Genomic DNA, 5369 nt, shown 5'->3' with positions numbered 1-5369 from the left:
GCCCAGGCCCAGAGTTCAGGCCCCACGACCGGACCCCCTAAAAAGAAAAAAAGAAATTTTTAATGGAAAACTCATTACAGGTGACTAGTAATGGGCCAGACCTATTGCCTCCTGTGTCTCTGTTTCTGTAGTTATGTTTAATCTATCTGGTGCTCAATCTGCCCTCAAAGTTAATGTAACATTTCTTTGCCCTGCTTTCTTTTCTTGACACCTCCATCCCACTAGCCTACATCTTCCTGTAAGTAAGGTCAGCTCTTGATCTTATGTAATATCTCTTCCTGGTTGCCCTGTGTGCCATCTTTAAGGACTTTGGAATGACCCATCTGATAGCGGTGTCTGTAATATTGTTGGATGAATAACTAGACAGGAACCATTTCACTAGTTAGTAGCTTATTTTCTGAAATGTCTCTGAAGATTTTGTGTACCAGAAGAAGCTGGTAACCTCTCACAAACAGAACGGAGGGCTCTTTGAAGTTGTTCCATCCAGTCTTCTCCTTGGAACAGAAATCCCTCTTTAATCCTTTCTGGAGCAGGTTGTGGTTGTATGTAACTGAGAGAAAATTTTGCAGTTTATAGCCTAGCCAGCACATAAGAGCAGTCTTTTTATGAACTTGGCCTGCGTGTCGATTTACAAATGTTGCTTATAGAATTTTTTTCTAGGCCTCATTTGTTTGTTTGGTGCTAGTCCTGGTACTTGAATTCAGAGCCTAAGTTCTGTCTCTGATCTCTTTTGCACAAGGCTAGCACTTTACTACTTGGGCTACAACTCTACTACCAGCTTTTTGTGGTTAATTAGAGATAAGAATCTCATGGACGTCTTCTGCCTGGGCTGGCTTCAAACTGTGATCTTCATATCTCAGCCTCCTGAGTAGATAGGTTTATAGGCAGGAGCCACCAGTGCCCAGCTTTTAGTTTTCTAATCAAATGCCAATTTTCCTTATTTTGTGCTTTATGAAACTCCAAGTAAATTATTTTTTCAGTACCTGATAGAATGCTTAAGAATGCTTTTTTGTCTTGTAGAACAATGATTCCATATTATGACTTAGTTCAGCTGACTTCCCTAAACAAAGGTGGAGGTCAGGCCAAAAATTCTTGCCTGTGTTTTTCAACTTGTTTGTGTTTCTCAAGATTAAAAAAAAAGTTGTGAATATTTAGTTTCAGATGTTATGAGTGCTGGATAAAATGCTCTTAATTTGTTAGAGTTTTTTTTTAACTTCTTTAGAGAAATAATCTGAATTGGTGTTTTAATATGTGTATTCTTCAGGCCACTAGCCTGAGGAGAGACCTATGACAAAAGATCTGATGGTAAAAATGAGTTTGGAAACAGCTACATATCATTATTTTTTCCTAGAGCATCTAAGTCTATAATATCATTTTTTATAATACCATATTAAAGGCATTGATAGGACCTGAAATGAAAAGTAAAATTTATGTGCTAGGATAATAACTTGTTTAACCTAGTGTTGCCAAATTTATTTGAGGTGATTTTTTTTCCCTTTATACACATTGTGGGCCAACTCTAACCCTATTGCTTGTTTTTGCATGGCCTATGAACTAAGAATGTTTTTTACATTTTAACCAAAAGAATAGGGCTCTGTGGGGTGCATGCTTGCAATCTCACCAGTTCAGGAGATGAAGAAGGATTGTGGTTTAGCCAGTGCTGGTGGTTTATACCTGTAATCCTAGCTACTCAGGAAGCTGAGATCTGAGGATCCCAGTTCTAAGCTGCCCAGGGAGAAAAGTCCCTGTGAGACTCTTATCTCCAATTAACCACTCAAAAACCCAGAAGTGGCACTGTGACTCAAGTGGTAGAGCACTAGCCTTGAGCACATAGAGGCTCAGGGACAGTGCCCAGGCCCTGAGTTCAAGCCTTACAACCAACAAGAAAAGAGGATTGTAGTAAAGGCCAGCCTTAGAAAAAAGTGAGACTCCCATCCCAGCAAATAAGCTGGGCATGATGATACAGTCTATAATCTCAGCTACATAGAAAGCATAGGTAGCATCAATTCATACCCAGCTCTGGGAAAAAATGCAAGAACCTATCTGGAAGAATAATTAAAGCAAAAAAAACAAAAACAAAAATGACTGAAGGCATGGCTCAGAGTATAAGATCCCAAATTCAAATTCTCCCAAAGGAGAAAAGAAGAAATTAGACATTGATAAAAATACTACTAATAATCTATATACTTTATTCAATCTATGTACTTTATTACAGGCTCATGCCTGTAATCCTAGTTACCAAAGGAGTTGAGATCTAGAGTATTATGATTTGGAGCCAGTCTTTTTCTTTCCTGACTGTGAACTTACTATTATTTTACTATGAAAGAGTATTGTGAGTTCAGGCTTACCTCAAACTCACAATCCTCCCTCTTCAGCCTCCTTAATATTTGGGATCACAGGTATGCTCCATGGTGCCCAGCAACTACAAACTTTTGAACCATGCCTAACCAATTACTTAGTAGAATACATCAAACTTGTTCATATTTAATTCATGTATCACACAATTTGCTTTTTTTTGGGGGGGGGTCCAGTCGTGGGGCCTGAACTCTGGGCCTGGGTGCTGTCCCTCAGCTCTTCAGCTCAAGGCTAGCGCTCTACCACTTGAGCCACAGTGCCACTTCTGGCTTTTGTCTTTTTGTTTATGTGGTGCTGAGGAATCGAACCCAGGGCCTCAGGCATGCAAGGCAAGCACTCTACCACTGAGCTACCTTCCCAGCCCCACAATTTGTTATTTTAAAATGTAAAACATAGTGGCTTTATATACAAGGTTGTATTCATAGTCATCACCAGTATGTAATTACAGAATGTCTTTATTACCCTCCCCCCTCCAAAAAAACTGCATACCTTGATTTGTGTATACTGGACATGTAGCAAAAATGGAACCACTGTGCAATACTGGCTCTTGCCTGCAATCCTAGCTACTCAGGAGGCTGAGATTTGAGGTTCAAAGCCAGTCTGGGCAGGAAAGTCTGTGAGACTCTTATCTCCAGTTAGCCACCAAAGCTGGAAGTGGAGCTGTGGCTCAAGTGGTTGAGTGCCAGCCTTGAGGGAAAAAGTGTGAGGAACAGTGTGAAGGCCCTGAGGTCAAACCCCAATACCAGCACAAACAACAACAACGAACTTTACAACGTGTGGCTTTTTGTGTCTAGCCTCTTTGGTTAGGCATGTTCTCAAGGTTTGTACTTGTAGCAGTATGTGAGCATGTTTTTAATTTTTTGTTTTTCTTACTCCAGTCTTTTGCCTAACAGATATGAAGTACTGTCTTGCTATTATTTTCTCTTGCTGATGCCTATTGACTGATAATATTGTCTTTTTCATGTGCTTATTGGCATCTAGATATCTTATCTGGAGAAATAATATTTTTTCAGATCCTTGCCATTTTGTAATTAGGCTCTCCGTCATTGTGTACAATTTTGAACTGAAATGTTCAGAGAGCTTGCAGATTCCCCTGAAGCCCCTGGAAGTGAACTGAGAATGAGCTGAATGGCAGGATGGGGTAATGCCGGCAACTTCCTGACTGAATACTGTTGGATTTGGACATGCTGAAGCACAGAGTAAGTTGTCCATTTGAGACTGCTGACCAGGCAGGGTTTGGCACTATCCCAACCGCTGCTGACCATGCAGAGCTGAGAGCCTGGCAAGCAAAAAGAGCACTACAGCAAGCAGCCCAGAAGTGATGGGGTCCTTTGGTTGGGGAGCTTGTCTGGCATTTGTTTTGGGGCAGATAGCAGAGGAGCTTATGATGGTGCGAAATGCTCAGGACTGGTAAACATCTTGGCCAGCTGTTCATGAGTACAGAACTAGTGGTGTGCTAGGCTGTCTCTTTCACCTTCTTCCCTCTCTCCTTCCTTTTGTTTGTTTTTTCAGTGTGAGACATTGATTGCACAGAAGGCTTTGCACGAGCTAATCAAGTACTCTAACTTAGCTAAGCCTCCAGCCACCTGGACTTTTTTTTTTTTTTTTTGGCTCTACAGCGTTATTTGGCTGTAGCCATCCCATCTTAGACATACACTTGCAAACAACTCACTTCCCAGTAATTTAAATTCTAAAAGTACTATATGCTTATTTTAGATATTTTGGAAATATAGAAAAGCCACCTTCTCCCCATTGCAATCATCCCTCAGTCCATTATCTGAAAAGAGCCTTTGTTGCCAGCCACGGCTGGCTCACATCTATAATCCTAGCTACTCAGGAGGCTGAGAGCTGAGGACTGAGATAGGAAGCCAGTCCAGGTTGACAAATCCTTGAGATTCTTATCTCCAAATAATGAGCAAAAAGAGAAGTGGAGGTGTGGCTCATGTCGTAGGGTGCCAGATGTAAGCAAGAGTGAGAGGCCCTGAAGTTCAAGCCTCAATACCAGCACATGTGTACACAAGAAGCCTTTGTTACAGTTGCTCTTTTTCCTCCTGGTTGCTTACCATTGGGTAATTTTTTTTTTTTTTTTGCCAGTCCTAGGGCTTGAACTCAGGGCCTGGGCATTGTCCCTGAGCTTATTTTGCTCAAGGCTAGCACTCTACCACTTGAACCACAGCACCACTTCTGGCTTTTTCTGTTCATATGGTGCTAAAGAATTTGAACCCAGGGCTTCATGCATGCTAAGCAAGCACTCTATCACTAAGCCATATTCCCAGCCCCCATTGGGTAAATTTTTAAATGGTTGTATCATTCATTGTACACAGTTCTCTCTTACCTTTTCCTGTCACATTTCAACCATTCCTCTGGCCCTTTCCACTTAGTCATTTTTTTAGATAGGGTCTTGTGCTTTTTGCCTCGATCACCAATCCTCCAACCTACATCTGCATTGCTGGGACATCTGACTTTTTTTTTTTTTGGTTGGTCGTGGGGCCTGAACTCTGGGCCTGGGCGCTGTCCCTTAGCTCTTCAGCTCAAGGCTAGCACTCTACCACTTGGGCCACAGCGCCACTTCCAGCTTTTGTCTTTTTGCTTATGTGGTGCTGAGGAATCGAACCCAGGGCCTCAGGCTTGCAAGGCAAGCGCTCTACCACTGAGTCACATTCCCAGCCCCTATCTGACTTATTTTTTGAGATAGAGTCCTACTAATTTTTTGCCTGATTGGCCTTCAACCACAGTTCTATCTCTGCTTCCCAAGTAGGTAGGATTACAGGTGTGAGGTATCTTAATACTGTTTTTTGAGATTTGAGATAGGGGTTTCACTATGTTCCCTGTACTTCTGGATTCAATCAATCCTCCTAACCTAGCTCCCAGAAGGTTTAGTCTCCTGAGAAGCTGGAAATGCAGACATGTGCAACTGCCTTTGCCAGGATGCGTCTTAACATTTTATTGTAGATGGGCTGGGAAGGTGGCTCAGTGGTAGAGCGCTTGTCTTGCATGCATGAGGCCCTGGGTTC

At 42.0% G+C, this 5369-nt stretch overlaps 1 protein-coding gene across 2 annotated transcripts in view; it reads left to right on the top strand.

The window, feature by feature from the left end:
* The window catches only part of Rnf185 (ring finger protein 185), a 39873-nt gene that overhangs the window by 1415 nt on the left and 33089 nt on the right, over nucleotides 1-5369 (top strand). Inside the window, exon 1 of one of the 2 annotated variants that reach the window (XM_013014516.1) lies at nucleotides 3445-3554. The exons of the other annotated variant lie outside the window; for it this stretch is intronic. The gene's annotated coding sequence lies outside the window, so the exon portion shown is untranslated. Of the gene's footprint in view, nucleotides 1-3444; nucleotides 3555-5369 lie in introns of those variants that run through there. 2 annotated transcript variants of the gene reach the window in all.

The sequence above is a fragment of the Dipodomys ordii genome, unplaced genomic scaffold (genome assembly GCF_000151885.1).
Source record: "Dipodomys ordii isolate 6190 unplaced genomic scaffold, Dord_2.0 Scaffold23, whole genome shotgun sequence".
NCBI classification, from domain to species: domain Eukaryota; kingdom Metazoa; phylum Chordata; class Mammalia; order Rodentia; family Heteromyidae; genus Dipodomys; species Dipodomys ordii.
The sequence above is the reverse complement of the archived record's forward strand: the minus strand, read 5'-3'. Positions and strand labels throughout refer to the sequence as shown.